A 16,933-nucleotide genomic window follows, 5' to 3' on the forward strand; every position below is an offset into this window, starting at 1 on the left:
CTGTTGGATTTTAATCACACGATTTTCCCCTTGTATTTTATGATCAACATCTCTTCTTCCGATAGGGTCTATATGGTATTATTTATATATGCCTCAAAAACATTTTCTGCCTTTTTACCTTCTCGTTTTGATATTTCCCTTTATCTAAGGAAGTAGTGACCTCTAGGCTCACAACAACTTCATTTCTCGGACAATTGTCCCCACCTGTAAGGGAGGGGGCTTTGCAACAATTTTGTATTGTGTGCCTTTGCCCCTTTGCCAAAACACTTGATCTTGATGTCCAGTCATATTTTCTCTCTGTGAGTCAGCCTGTGTGGGTGCCTTGAAATGAGCTGATGTCTACTCATAAAGCTGTGAGGCAGCCATCTTCTACCACCTTCCGTGCTGGGAAAAGGAAATGAACACTCAGCAAGAAGCAGGAATGGAGGGCATGGCAGATTTTCCTGGTAACTATTTACTGTGATCTAGCGATCTTTGGGCTCAGTGTATTACTCAATATTCTCCTAATAAAAACCTTTTTCCCCTTTCTTGAGCCAGCTTGAATTGCTCTCTGTTACCACCAGAAGAACTGTGGCTAAGTCATGTTATTAACAAGTGAAGAGCCTCCAGTATAGTTCTTTGGGAGCAGTAAACTCCCTTTTTCACGTTCCACTTTGCTTCTTTCACAAAAATTCCATTAGTATTTTCTTCTCAGAGCCCCCGAGGCAACATATCGTGCCCCTGGAGTTCCTTTGCCACTTGTGCTACATGTTCCTGTTTTGAACTATGCTCGCCCCAAGTTCAGGTGATTTTTCTTACTCTGTCGAGTATTCCTCTGGGCACTCTTCCCTCTTTGTCACTTGCTGTGCTTTTTGTCTTCTCTTAGAGTCAGGTATTCCACATCGTTTTGGACTCAAGTTCTACCTACAGTGGGACCTGTTATTCACATTATCTTTGATCTCTGCCTACATTAATCCCTCTGCACCTTTTCTCCCCACTTCCATTCTTCCTCTCTGGGTTTTTGACAAAGCTGCTCCTGCAGAGGCAAGTATTTTTGTCTTCTTTCTTCTGCAAGAACAATTTCCTCCCTACCATTTTCTTATGGTAGCTCTTGTTCATCCCTAGCTTCTTCTTCTTTTCCTTTTATTGATTTCCCTCTTTGAATAGCTAGTTCCTTCCTTATATTTCCTTGAGCTGCGCCTGGAGCCTATCCTACATATTCTTATTGGCCCATGTGTCTTCTCTGCTTCCATTCGGGCTGACAGAATGAGATCCCAGCTTATGCAGATGCTCTGGGTCATCTCCCTTTACTTTTGGAAGTTTGTCTCAGTAGATCTTTGTAGGTCCAGAGATTATGAAGGAGGGGAGCATATTAGTCTGAGTTCTCCAGAGAAATGGAATATATATATATACACACACACACACACACACACACACACACACACACGTATGTATATGTGTGTGTGTATATATATTCTTTATTTTCTTTTATTTATATTTTGTTATACTATATATTTTCATATTTTATATATTATGTATGTTAATATATAATAAAACGGGAATTTAGTTCATGTGGCCATGAAGGATGAGAAGCCTAAGAATCCGTGGTCGGCAAGCTGGAGACCCAGGAGAGCCATGATTGTGGTGTAAGTTTCAAGTTCAAAATCAGTCGTAGATGGATGTCTCAGCTAGAAGACAGGCAGAGAGAATGAATTCTTCCTTACTCAGCCTTTTTGTTCTTTTTAGGACTTCAACAGATAGGCCCATGGTCAATGACATCCACTCACATTAGGGAGGGCAATCTGCTTTAGTCAGTCTGCCAATTCAAATGTTAATCCCATCCAGAAACATCACTGCAGACACAAACACAGTAATGTTAACCAAATATCTGGGCACCCGCGGCCCAGTTAAATTGATGTATAAAGTCAACCATCATAAAAAGTTAAATAAAATTACCTCAGCTGCTCATCTATACCTTGTAGGTATCCACGTCCTGGTGAATCCCACAGGGCTCACCTGTCCTAGTCTCTTACAGATTTGAGTTCCTGTTCTCAGTGAAGCCTTTGCTCGTTTACTTCTCTCACACGTTTCTCTTACGGCTATTCCTTCTCTTTACTCTGCAATTTGATCTAGAAAAGGAATACATTTGCACAAAATCTGCCCAAGTAAGGCATTTGGGGATAGCTAAACCTGCAGAGAGATTGGACACAGCATCCGTGTCACGAATCAAAATCATACAGTAGCGAGTTCTGTTCTCAAAAAACCTATCCAGTTACTCCACTTACAGGATTTCCCCACCAGGCCCCTTTCTCTCACCTAATGGCTCAGCTACCTGTCTCCTTTTCCTCCTCCTCTTCTTCCTCTCCCTCCTGCTTGAAGCCCCAAATTGCTGTTTGATTTGTATGGAGAGTGGTGAAGCTAATTCTTTGTTGCAGTGCATCCTTCCAAAGTGCAAATGGGTACAGATTCACGCTTCCTACCCTGAAAGGCTACGGAAATGCTAGTTTATTATCTCTGCTTTGCTCACTCATGCAAGTAATCAGTCAGTCATTAAACTTTAACAAGTACCTACTTAGCATCATCAAACATGGGATGCAAAAGAAAGGCAACAGTTGTGTCAGAACAGGGTTTGAAGAAATGCCATTAGCATGCAGTACTATGATTTAGTATTTATTGTATTAAGAAGGAAGATTTAGAATAAGACAGAAAGAAATCATGTGTTGCAGGCTTTAGAAATTCCAACTAGCGTCAGGGCTGAAAAAGAAAAGTAACACGTGAATACTAAAAGAAAAACATCGCACAGTTGTTGAGGCTACTGCATTAAAAACACACAACAACAAACCGCCCATTCCTTGGGGAATTTACAGACTAGAAGGGGAGACGAACAAGCAAAGAAGAAACCGCAGCTCAGTAGGATCCAATAGAGGCGAACATGGGATGGCATGGATTTAGCATGGATTTAGCATGGATGGACAGTGGTCATCACAGGATATTTTCTAGAAATAGTGCCACTTAAGCTGAGTCTGAAAGGATGAGAGGACTTAGGTTGGTAATGAATCATTTGCATGTTCTCATGTTTTCGTAGGTGGAGGTGGGGCGTAATGGTGAGGAAGAGTCACAGGATGCCACATTGGTAGTTAGGACTCGACACACCATAAATTAAACTCTTTGCTTTTCCTCTGGCATTCCCTTGTCAGTAGACACCAACACTCACCCAATTGTTCAGGCCAACACTTGGGTATCATCCTTGCGCATCTTCTCCCTCAACAACCATACAGAGCCCATCGGTTACCAAGGCCGGCCATTCTGAACAACTTTCAGAACCCTAAATATGCTATCCCTCCTTTTACCTCTGAATCTTTGTGAATATTATTTGCTCTGTCTAGAACATGGTTCACACATCACTCACCCTTGATTGGCTAGTCCATCCTCATTCTTAATGAGTTTAGACATCACTGTCAGCCTTGCCTGACAACCTACACCCAGATTAGATGCTCTACCTGAGGGCCCCAGCATACCCCAGAAAAGCATTTATGACATTCTATCATAATTGCCTGTTGGTTTCTCTGTCTCCTTCACTAGTTTATGAGCTCCACAAAGGAAGGGACGCTGTCACTTTCAACTATAACTACTCTTAACGTGACTGGCACAGTGGTTAGCCCAAGGTAGGTAGGTATTCAACAGACATTTGTAAAATGAACGAGTACATGAACGATTGAAATTTCACAGGTAGAAAATTCTAATCATGGTACTAAGCCATGGTCTGTGTGACAGAATGGAGGAGGAGCTGAAGTCACCAGAAATGAGAAGGCTAAGGGCTTGTCTACTTTGTAGGTGTACGGAGGGAATTGAAGTTGCTCAGGATGATAGTCCATCACCACATGGATAGAAAGACCATGAGCCACAGCCAAGACCTTCAGTGAACATAGTGAGTAGGTGGGGCGAGCAATAGATCAGTGATGAGAAAGGGTAAACCGTGCAACAGCCAGAATCTATAAGTGTCAAGAAGGAAGGAATTTTGTACGAACATGGAGGAATATTTTTTACACTAGAAACATTCTTTCTGTCCATACAAAGCTCTCAGATTGTCTTTAAGCCCCATCTCTAGCATATAAATACTGCCCCCTTAATAATGGCTTTAATCTTGGACCCCTAAGTTGAAAGTGTCTGGTGAGCATTTCCCATTGTTGCCCTTCAGTTTTTCATTCCCAAGTTCAGACTCCAAGTCAGTCACCCCTGTTATTGAGACTGCCAGTTGATCATAATGCCTTTGAAAACAGTCACAATGCCTCCCACAGCAATTGTTTCCTCCCTGGAGAGAAAAAACCATGTTTTTAACCTTAGCTTTCAAAGGATGCTCTCTTATTGGCTCATTCTTTTTCTTTTAATGCTCTCTTCAAAATCCAATTTTTCTAATGCTCTGTGGCGCACAGTGAATGACTTATTTCCAGGGATTTGAATTACTGCAAACAGGTCTCTTGGGTCCATCCCAGTGGAATCAATAATAGGCATTCCTACCATGTAACGTCTTGCCACACAGTCCTTTGTATCCCTTTTTATTTAGATCATCACAGTGAATCTTTATATAATGGTGCCCTTCTCTTACCCTTCTCCGCCAGCAGGCTCCTTTTCTTTCCCTTCCTTCTCGATTCATGCAGCTAGTAGGAAAGGCACTGTGAAGAAATCAGCAATATTCACTTCTTTCCTTCTTGTATTTGTTTCTGCTTTTCTTCCCTTTTGCTTCTCCCATTCCAATTCTTTACCTGTGTCTTGCTGGCCATCTTTTTTGAGAGGCTGACACAAAGCCTCTTTAGACACTGTCTCTCTCTCTCAAAAAGACACTGACTCAGTCTGGAGGACTCTGAGGGTAGACCTCTCATCTCTGACCCTACAGCCGGGGCTCCTCCAGTCTTGACCTTCCCCACCAGGTTCTGCATGTCTCAAGAAGACCCCATGCTCACTGTCATCGTGGCCCTCCTCTCTCCTGCTTCTTGTTCTTCCCTTAGCCCCACGGCAGTATCCCCACAACCACGCACTCTGCTGAAGGACATGCATTTTCATCCTGAAGACCACAGCTTGATTTTGATCATTGAATTTGGTCAGAAATTAAGGGAAAGAAGATCTTTGAAGATGAACTCTTATGAATCCATTTTCACTGATTTGAGGCCTGAATAAAATGGTGCCATTTAAATTAGTGACATGTGAACATCATACAGCATTGACAGAAAAGACGTCCTCTTCATTTGAGAAGGCAATCTTTGACCTAGAAGGCAGCTTCAGTGGGAAGCATGAGGAAGGAAAAGGACACTAAATCAGCCTTGGTAACACAGGCATGATGGATGTCACAGATCATGCTTATATGAGAACAGAATTTTTCTTCTCACACAATCAAACAGGAACAGCAGTAATATAAATCCTGGCCTGTTGCCTGCTTTCTCCTCTGGTGTTACAGAAAGTCTCAAGTTGAAAAGAAAATGTAGAAATCCAGAATGTTCTTTGTGCTGATAGCTTTCCCCTCAGTATTAGGATACCCTCATAGATTCTCCTTGACCCTCTGACTTCTGACTTCATAGGTTTATTGGAGGAGACCACACCTTTCTCAACCATTTTTCCCTCTCAGAAACTCCTTTACAAGAAGCACTGACTTAGAGCCCCAGGCCTCTGCTTGTTGCCAGCTTTAATGCTTTTCTCCAATATGAGAAACAGGTTGAGGGAAAGGTCAGAAGGACAACCCTTCCAGTTGAATTCCTGTAGAGCATACAGCAGATCTGTGCCCACCACTGACTCCAGGATGAAGATATGGGCATCTCGAGGCTCTTGTGTTCTCACAGTGGGATGGGAACCAGCGAGGTTACCTCTGTGTTTTCATCGTGCTTTTTATAATCCATTAGGTAGGTAGAGGAACCACTGTTGCACCATTTAGAAACGAAGGGACGGAAACAAAGAAAGCACGGTAATGTGTCTGGATAGAGGCCATGAAACACATCATAGATACAACTGAGCCTGGGCTCCAGGTCTTCTGATAACTGGTCTGGTTTCTTGCTGTTAGTGTAAGCTGCCTCTCCCAAGCTCTCATTCTTGGTCAGAAGTCATATTATTCTGAACAAAAAGAAGCCACATTAAAAAAATTCTAAGCATGTAGTTTGTTCTCTAGTCACTGAGCTGATGCATTTATCTCATCTGTACACACAGAGCTCTGACTTCGTTGTGTTTTGCTAGAATCGCATTCCAGGGCTTTTGGTGGATATTATGCAACACCACTTGGCTGGTTTGTGCTCTGCCAATTTTTGGGAGCAAGCTTAATTATGCAAATGCACCTGATAATAGAGTATTCATTTTAGTCATGCTCAATTATTTATTTTGTATGCATGGCCCCAGTGACTTGGACAGAGCTTAGTAACAGCTCATCTCGTATCTAGCAAGGAGACACAGGAAAGGACACAATTCTGATGCAGGTCAACTGCCCTGATGAGCATCAAGCTGCTTCAGGGAAAGTCACATTTGAGGCAAGGCCAGCTATTTCTAGGGAAAATGCCAGCTCTATGGCCTATCTGTTGTTCCCAGACTGAGAGGCCATTTCACGGGACTGTAGGAGCAGTGACTCTTCGATAGAATAGTACCTGATGTGACAGGTCGGAGGAGAATGGAAAGGAAACCTGTTTGGTTACTTCCACGGACTCCTTAACTGCCACATTTCCCCCTCTATGCACTTCTGCCTTTAGGGATAATGAAACGGGGCCTGGAGGAAAAGCAGTAGAGACAAGTGCAAATAGATATGCTAGAGTGTTTTTGCTCCTTCTCAGAGGAGAATAAGTGAAAATCATGCCATTGGGCAGAAATAGGATGGCAGCTATCTTTAACTCTCTGATTTTTCCACAAGTGCCATGATCTCATTGACAATGGCCACTTGCATGTTTTAGCTGGACATCACTCTGCCCCTCAGACTTGGCTATCCTGTACTCACCCTACAGGTGTCAGCGTAAGTGTGACTTCTCCCAAGACATCTTCCCTGAACACCTCTCCTCTATCCTCATGCCCGGAATAGGCTAGGCACCCCCGCAGTGTTCTCCCACCGAATCAGGTATATTACTTATGGTGCCACTTACGTCACTTAATGGGATTACTTGTTTTGTTGTAGGACTCCCTGTCTATGAAGGTGGAGACCATGTCTTTGCTGTTTAGTGATGCACGGCACCTAATTTCAATGCTTGGGAGTGGATAGCAACTTGGTAAATGTTTGTTGAAAAATGAATGAAGGAACGAATGAAATTTTGATGGGGGTCCGGGCATTGCTTTCATCCTTAGTCTCTAGCTGAAGTACAAAAGGACTCACCTATCTTTGTAGCAATGTCTATTTTTTTAATATGAAATTTATTGTCAAATTGGTTTCCATACAACACCCATCCCAACAGGTGCCCTCCTCAGTGCCCATCACCCAGCAATGTCTGTTTTTAACTGCGGAACACACAATCTCTTTTCTACTGTATAATTGTTTCTAATTAATCGATGACTTTTGTGAACTTCTGGTGGCTAAAGTATTTGTCTGTCCAACAAAATTTGTCTCAGTCTTTCTTCTGCTAACCGATTCTGTTTCTTCTCTCCTGTACTCCCTGCATAACCACCAGAGGGGTGGGAATAGGACCCAGGCCTGGCCAATCATGGCTCTTCACCAGGAATGAAATTGGAAGAAAGCATTTCTTTTCTGATAGGATTATTGTATTGAGAGATTTGGATGTGTGACCCCTGACAGCCACTCTGTCTACTATCTTACAGAGAGTCTATGGATGAAGCCAATCAGAAAGCCCAGTAAAAAGTCAGATAGGGTCTTAAGATCCTGATTCTTGTACCTCTGTTTTGTTCTCATGCCCTTCCCCAGAATATATTCTAGTTCAGAGGCCAATAAATACCTTTTCTTTAAGTCAATGTAATAAAAGGAATCAAACTCACAACTGAACAGGATCTGGCTAATGCAGTGATTAAAGTGCATTTATTTTTAGGAACATAGGGAAAGTCAGCTGAAGTCAGGGGAAAAGGTTGCCACATCCTTAGTTTCCAAGTTTAAATGGACTTTAAAAGTCAGAGTCCTGATAAATATAGAAATTGTTACCTGAGGCCAGATTTAAGGGTCACGGCCACACTGTAATTGTACCAATGGGAAGTGGATAAATCATTGCAACTCCTAAAAGAAGCATCAAGTCCTAATTCTGTCTCAGGCTTATCCAAGGACACCAATGGTTATGGTCAACTCTTCTGGCAAGTATCCAGGGGCAAGTAGAGAAACTCATCCAAGGACTTCCTATGTGGCCAGGGAGGTGAGGCCTTAATCTTCTGGTTCAGAAATATGCTGTATACGCTGTGGACCAGAGATAGCTGACGTTGCTTCTCCTTTCTGTGCTTTCCAAAATAGGAGTTTTTATTGCAGACATTATGTACTCCTTCATAATTTATATTGGCTCTGTTGGGGTGGTTAAATTTACTATTTGGCAAGAATATGAGAAGACTTGGAATTCAATATAGCAGATGATGTGATTGGGTTGTCCCTTTGGAAAGGGTGGCTGTGTTTTCTGTTGTACATGAGATACTGGCATTTTGATAGGTGGGCATTTTTGAATTTAATGCCAGGGGAGAAGGTACCTTGAATGTGCTCGGATGTTCTCTGGGTTTGATTCCCCATCTCTGAGGCCCCAAGGTCCTGGGCCCTGTCATTGCTCATTCAATCCTGAGACTACTCCAGTATCCTATCTCCCTTCTTGGGTCAATAAAATCTCTGTTCTACTTCATGTAGTTTGATACTGATTTTTATCACTTGCAACTGACAGAATTGTGAAGTCGATGTCATCTCCTCAGAGAATCCTCCTTTAACCACATAGCTAATTTAATGCCCTTTCTGCTACCTGCCATTTTCTACCTTGTTGCCCTATTTTGTGTTTTACAGTACTGGTGGCTCTCCGAAATTACCTCTTCAGAAAATTCCTAGTTATTTGTTTATTGTTCATTCTTTTCTCTCCCTCCCCCCCCCCGCCACTATTAAACTGTAAGTTCTGTGAGGCCAGAGATTTCATGATTTATTCATTAATTTTCCTACAACAGCACTCAGCATGCAATTGGTTCCTCTTAATTAATATTTATTAATCGAATTACTAACGTAGGTGTAAAGACTAAGAAGTACCAAGGAAAGGGAGTCTGCAGGTGAAGGCCTCCATCTATTTGTCTATCCTGATTCTCCCAGCTTTCCTATTACTTCATTAACTGATCTTAAATATGTTTCCATTTTCTCTCCTTTGGCTGACCTTTACTTAGAGTGATCTTACTACTCAAGCTCTACGCTATTGTTCCTGTCACTTGCCTCTGGTCCTCTGCTGCTTTTCTGTCCCCGAACTCCAACCTCAGTCCACATCCGGCTTCCCTAAATGCTTATACATGATGATTTAATTACTGAAAACATTATGCTTCTTTTTGGTTCTCCACCCAAGGAAACTACCCTACCAAATTGCTTGAGTTCTTTATGACCTGCCTGAATAATTTTCTCAAGCTTTCTCGTGGCAGGGAAGTAATTAAGAGGTCTGTTTTCTTTAACGTGTACAGTACTCATTTAAACGCATTTTTGAATGTGCCAATCTCAGCTGGTCTCCACAATAGCCCTTGTGAAGTAGACCAGGATTGGAATTGGTATCAAAAATTCAGAGGTGAGAAAACCAAGGCACAGAAAAAGCTGGTGGTTTTTCTCAGGCTACAGAGGTGGTGAAGGTACGGCATGGACTTAAATCCAGTCTTTTGCTTCTTTGTAACATCTGAGACTCTGCTGAGAAGACTTGTCTGTTGGGATCGCAGACAAATCATTGAGCGTTGGTAAACTGGTGAAGCCTAGGCCACGAAGTCAAGTGTGGCCATCTTTTACTGGATTTACAAAACAAATTAGAAAGTCAAATCTGTATCACTAGTCAAATTTTGATATTAAAGAACTGGAAGGTGCCATTTGCAATTTCTTATGGTTCTATTTATCAAATCCCAGCCACAAAGGGGTAGAAAAATACCATTTTTGAACAATTTGCATCTTGCCTGTTTTAAGTGGAATCCAATACATCATAGGCCCAATGACATTTTAAGAGTTTCAAGTCTGTAATGGCTGTCATGACATGAATCACTCAAACAGAGGCCACTGTCCTGAGCAATGACTCAGAGTAAACAGCTCTGAGAGAGAAAAACACATTTTCCCTCTATTGGAGTCATCGTCCAAATGAAATAAACCTACCCAATCCATGATTGCTTTCAGAAGGCTGGGCGCTTCTATTACATCCAGAGCAGAAGAACATTCTTGAGAAAAGTCCAGGAAACAAGGGGCAGAGACTTCTCAGGGTCAGTCCTTTATTTACCACTAAGGAAAAGTGTGACCCCAGACAGGTCTTTTCAGTTTTCCTTGCCTCAGATTCTTCATTTGTAAAATGAGAGACTGAGACTACATAGGCTAAGGGGTCCTTTTGGTTCTAAGAACTGTTGATTTGGGGTCATTTTACTCCAGGACAGGAATTATGATTGATTACAGATTTTTTTTTTTAACCCATTGAGAGAAGCTAGGACACCAACTGAGAACTCCTCAGAGCAGGACATGTGGTGGGGAGTTTTTCCTGCTTCACTGCCACTGTGGGCAAAAGAGGAACACACATGGATATCACTTGGGTGGTAAACACTTTAATATGCACTGGGATGTTTATGTACCTTGGAGAGGGTCAGTAGGTGGTTCTTCTTTTTTTTTTTTTTTTTTAACTACAAACTTACTTTAAAAGTTTATTTATTTTTGTTTGAGAAAGAGAGAGAGCAAAAGCAGGGACTGGGCAGAGAGAGAGAGGGAGACACAGAATCCGAAGCAGGCTTTAGGCTCTGAGCTGTCAGCACAGGGCCCGACGCAGGGCTCCAACTCACAAGCCATGAGATCATGACCTGAGCCAAAGTTGGATGCTGAACCAACTGGGCCACCCAGGCACCCCACAAAGGATGTTTTAGAGTAAGAAATTAGGTAAATAAGAACCTGGTGACTTGGGGCACCTGGGTGGCCCTGTTGGTTAAGTATCAGACCTCGGCTCAGGTCATGATCTCACGGTCGTAAGTTCGACCCCGCATCGGGCTCTGTGCTGACAGCACAGAGACTGAGCCTGCTTCGGATTCTGTGTCTCCCTCTCTCTCTGCTCCTTCCCTGCTCAAGCTCTGTCTCTCTGTCAAAAATAAAAATAAAAATAAACATTTCAAACAACGAAAAAGAAAACTTCCTTTGTTGTGGCAAAGGGAAACACCACAGTAATTCCATTGCACTTTTGTGTACTTTGTTATCATTCCTGAACCCTGATGTTGCCTCTTACCCCTAAGATGAGCAGGAGAAATGGGGAAATCAGAGAGGATTTCACTGTTTTATCTGTGGCAGGGATGTGATGGAGCAGTCACTGGTCTGAAGGGGGGGTTGATCTCTAACTGCTACAGGGTTGGATAATAGCAAAGAATATTCCTTTAGATCCAGGCACACATTACGTGTCCTTTTAGGTATGACTGAAGGCCTATTTTGCTTAGGCCAATGTAGCTTCTCGACGGAGGCTCTCATTTATTGATAGACAACTTTTTCCTTAAGTCAAATTTTTCCAGAGTTAGGGGGTAGGAAGTTTGGGAGTTCCAACTATTTCAAATTTCCATTCTTGTCAACAAGTAGCATTGAAGTGCTTTAAAGATTTAACTTATTCCATCAGGTACATACTCATAACCTAATTCTCTTATGACCTAATTAAGGCCATTGAATTTGAATAGTTGCACAATTCTTGCCAATACACAATCTAAGCCATTGATTCAAAATAACTGGTCTACAACTGCGGCACCCAGGAGCCCAGTGGCCTTCTGAAACCATCACTTGGGAGCCGTCATGGAGTTTCCTGCCAGGGACATGCTTTTCCCCATAGGGGATTTGCCAGGATTGCCCAGGACAGGGAGTTCCAGGGATTCTGGGAGTGCTTTCAGTGGCCCTAAGATTGGGCACAGCAAATGCTAATAGAATCATGGTTTGTATGAGGGGCAGGGAGAGTCTGGAGTGGGCCTGGTGACTTCTAGCACTGTATAGTTTTGTAAATTGTGGTAAAATATACATAAAATTAACAATTTTAGTCATTTTCAAGTGTGCAGCTCAGCGGCATTAGGCACGTTCAGAAAATTATGTAACTATGCCACTGTCCATTTCCAGAGCTTTTCCTCATCCCCAAATAGATACTCAGTACCTATTCAATAATAACTCTGGATTCCCTCCTCCTCCTTACTCCCGGTACCTTCTATTTTCTGTGTCTATGAATTTGCCTATTCTAACTACTGCATATAAATGGAATCATGCACTATTTCTCTTTTTGTGCCTGGCTTCTGTCGCTCAGCCTATTTTCAAGGTCCATCCGTGTTATATCGGGTATGAGAATTTCATTCCTTTTTCTGGCCAAATGATATTCCATTGTATGGATATGCTGCAGTGTGTTTATCCATTCAGCTGCTGATGGGCAGTTGGGTTGTTTCCTTTTGGCTGTTGTGAATAGTGCTACTATGAACATCGGTGTACAAGTATCTTTCAAGTCTCTGCTTTCAATTCTTGTGGTTATACATCCCAAAGTAAAGTTTCTGGGTCATATGGTAATTCTGTGTTTAACTTTTTGAGGGACGAAGAAACTGTTTTCCACACAGAGTGCACCATTTTACATTCCTATCAGGAATGTAAATGCGTAAGGATTCCAACGTTCCTGCATCCTTGCCAACACTTGTTATTTTCAGTTTTGTTTTGCTTTTTGATAATAGCCATCCTAATGGTATGAAGTAGCTCATTGCAGTAATGCTGTATTTTTGATAAAGCAAGGGAGGGAAGGCATAGAAAGGACAGCATTGCTTGGAAATGTAGCCACTGACTATATGTCAGAAGATGGAAGTTGTGCCTTGGAGTTCTCAGGTCCACTTAGAGCAAGTTCCTTGACCTGTGACTCACTGTTTTTCCTCAGTACTTGTGATCTTGAATCTGAAACTAAACAGAGCACCTAGGAAATACTGCCGGCACCAGCCTAAGTTCAGAACACATGCTGAATTGTGGGCCATGTTTCTTGCTGATTTAATTGCCTTTAGCAAATTATAGGTACAGCACAATTTGGTTAGGCCTTAAGTTTGGCCAGTTTATTTCTTGAAACTATAAGTCTAGTTTCTCAAGCTAATGGTGTAGATAAGGAGGAAGTGGGGTTAACTCTTACTATTCTATAGAGATATATTCATTTTATGCAGAAATCTATCAGGAATAATATAGAACTATCTGTCATTTTTATCGACCTTCCATCAGTTTTAAGTTTGTGAACAAAAAGCTGGTTAAATCAATTCAAAAAGCCTTTTTTCTCTCCCCCCAACACTCAACTACTGATGCTTGGATAGAATCTGAAATATAATATTCCACAAGACTCAAAGTGAATAAGGGTGCCCTTTATCAAACAGGCAAGCTTTTCTAGTGAGATAAAACCTGGCTATGTCTGACTTCCCTTCATTTTAATTAGTTTCTTATCATCTGATAACACACTGGGATGAACATTTTTTAAATATATAAGGCTGCTGTGTTTTCAATTTCGTGATCTAGGAGAGATCCTAGCCGACAACTTGACACGGCATCTAATTATTACAAAAGAGGAAGATTACAGATTGGGTGCACCAAAATGAAACCCAGTTTGCAGAGAGCAACTAATTTTTAATTAGCTCATATTTAGTAATTTCACATGGCAGGTCACCTCACTCTGTCCCCCTGGCACATATTCTGCATTGAAGGAAAGAGCAGGAAATGACATGCCTCAAAATTAGGCATTCCGTGAGTGATATTTTTAAAAGGCAGGATGGACTGCCTTTTAGCCTGTGGTGTTAACAGAGAGAGACACAGGTAGAAAGATGGACGAACTAACACTCAGCTTTGTGCCCACATAATGCCCAAATCCCCTCTCAGAATGGAGGTGATGTGTATACCCACGTTGGGCTTCTCAAATTTCTCCAAAGATGTCAACTGATCCCACTTGCTCAGCTGCAAGTTGAAAGGTAGCGTTTCCAATTTAAGGAGCAAGAGGAACGTGCCCGAAGCCAGGTAACTGTCAAGAATCACAAACCTGAATTCTCTTGTGCTCTATTCAAACTCTTAGTTGAGAGAAAATATTTACAGAGAGGAGCTCGTAGGATAGAGAATCTATTAAGTCCTCCAGATAATTGCTTCCCAATTTCTCTTAACAAGGCAGGTAATAAAAGTTAGTATTTATTAAAATCAAGAATGTCGATACTTGACAACTGGCACAACACCAGCACCAGCCCGTCAGATGGATGATGGCTGCAAACAACTATATTGTATCAGTTCTGTCTTTGAAAGTGAACTTCCTTTCCACATCACAAAGTCATGTGGAGCCCTCTGCCTACTGTCACACTATGACAATAATTGTACTTTGAACATCTATTGTAAAAAAGAGAATGAGAAAATAAGACTTCCTAAATCCTGGGCCCAATTGAAATTAAATGCATTTTATAATCACAATAGCATCTGTCAACATTTGAACATTTTTCATGCGTTGATGAGTGAGACACCTGTTTATGGAATAAATGTATGGCCACTACTTTGGGAACCCTTGCAAAAACTTCAAGTTACCCCAGGGCTCTGTTGTGCGTGAGTTAGGAGTCACGGGGTAACGTAAGCTAATCAGGCTGTGTAATCACCAGATGGAGATCAAAAAATCTATTGGACAGGAGTAAGGGCCTGGTTCACGACATCACACAATGCCCGATCTCTTCGGTGAAACTTGGCTTTATTTATGAAAAGCCATTGTTTTTCTTCTTGGCGGATATTTTGATTTGGTCTTGGGGAAGCAGAGTTATCTGACGGAGAGAGCATCAACTGTTGGAAAATCGGGAGGCACACGTGCCACTTTCCTATGGCTGGCAAACAGTGCTTCACGATAGGTATTTTATGTCAGCCTTATTTCCTTACGAGGGGATTCCTTTTCTTCCTTTCCATCATGTACCCCTATTTTTTGTCCTGGTGTGCCTCATAGATCTTTGAAAGGTAATGTGAGTGTTTTCTGGAATATAGCTGGGTATCAGTAAACAAAAGAAAATGGCTGACTGTCAACAGAGTGGCAAGTCTGCATAAGCAAGAAGACAGAGTTACGTTTTCTTCGTTCCTTGCATAAGATCTGTGGCCATTTGAGGGCCGTTCAGTCGGTTAAGCATCCAACTCTTGATTTTGGCTCAGAGAAGGATCTCACGGTTGGTGAGTTCGAGCCGGGTGTCGGGCTCTGCCCTGGCAAGTGTGGAGCCTGCTTGGGATTCTCTCTCTCTCTCTGTCTCTCTCGACAGCTCTCCAGTTCTCACTCACACACACACTCTCTCTCAAAATAAATAAACTTTGAAAAGAAAAGATCTACAGCCATTTGAATATTGTGTTAAGATTTCTCTGCTAATCCTATAAGCTCCTGCTTCACTTACAAGGTTGACCGATATGATTTAGCTGGGAAAATCACTGGAATGAGAGATAATTCTGGGTTTTAACAGTCAGCTTTGGTATTAAGTAGATGTATTATCTTGATCAAGGCTTTTGGGCACTGATTCTCTTATTTTCAAAGTCAGGTGTTGAGTCGTTCAGAATCAGAACTCCATACCCAGGGGTCCAAGGAATTCTGTGAGGAAGTCAGTGTGTGAAGTGTTGGGGAGAAGACAAAGGCAGGGCTGGGTACCTGGGGCCCTGCCCCACCAGAGGCATGCCAATCTTTTAAATACTCTGTGTCAGCTGAGCAGGGGGGTCAAATTTGTCTACAGGCTGCCAGGTGGGTGTTTTTGTTTTTTTCCCTTTTTCTTTTCTTAACTCCTGATCCCAATGATCCTGAAAAGGGCCCCTGGTTCTGACAATCCGTGGTGATAACTCCGTAGGTGAGAGAGCGGTCCACCTTGTTCAGACTGGGCAAGTGTGAAGTCTGAAATGACAGCCAGAGCGTGAGCTGAAGTCAAGGGGATTGCAAGTGGGGAGACGAGAAACCTTTTAAGAATTGGCTGACAGGCCCTGGCACCGGGACAGAGCTGCAGCTGGTTGGAGAACCGCCAGCAGACCGAGCCGACGGGCTGCCGTTGGGGGAGGGTGGGGCGGCCTGCCTGAGTTCTGACTCTGGACCGACCATGAATCTAAGAGGCAAAATCACAAACAGTGACAGGCGGTCATAAATAACTCTTTCTCAGCTTCCCTTTCTTCTCCCCCCTAGACCCTTAGGCATTCGGCCTCCTTTCTGCTCCTTTTAACAGTTTTCTCATTATAAGCTGCCCATCACTCAAGTGCAGTTCAGATGCCAGATCCTCCTTGAAGCCTCATTCCAGCTCCTCGGCTGGAGTCCTCCTCTGTGTTCTGGCAGTGTTTGGTTTGGATTTCAGAGGGCAGATCGCATTCCACCCAGTACTAGTCATACGATACACATGGCTGTTGTCCCCTGCTGGAACCCAAGTGACTTGAGAGGAGGGACCACATCTTCCCGGCTTTCCTACCTTCCTCGGGGTGCTTAGAACAGTGGTTTGCCCAAAGTAGGTATTCCGTAAATAAGGTACAAAAGCCTAGAGTTTAGGCTCTGTGGCCAGAAACGGACTCAGTCCTGGCTGCTGGATCCATTAGTTATGTGACCTTGGGTGAATTATCAGCCTCTCTAAACCTCAGTGTTTATTACTATTTTTTTTTTTTAGAGTTATATGATGAAATCATGCATAGTTCTTAGCATAATAATTCCCGGTGCCAGGTAAGCACTGAATAAATGTTAAAAACAATGCTGCCTTGTGTTGGATTATAAGTCCACCCCTTTCTTCACTACGCGAAAAATGAGTTAATGTGTGTCAGTGGGACACAGGGCCTCGCGGATGACGGCTTTAGGATGGCCCAGAAATGTACTGATAAGAATTGGAA

The sequence above is a fragment of the Panthera uncia genome, chromosome D2, assembly GCF_023721935.1.
Source record: "Panthera uncia isolate 11264 chromosome D2, Puncia_PCG_1.0, whole genome shotgun sequence".
Lineage (NCBI taxonomy): Eukaryota > Metazoa > Chordata > Mammalia > Carnivora > Felidae > Panthera > Panthera uncia.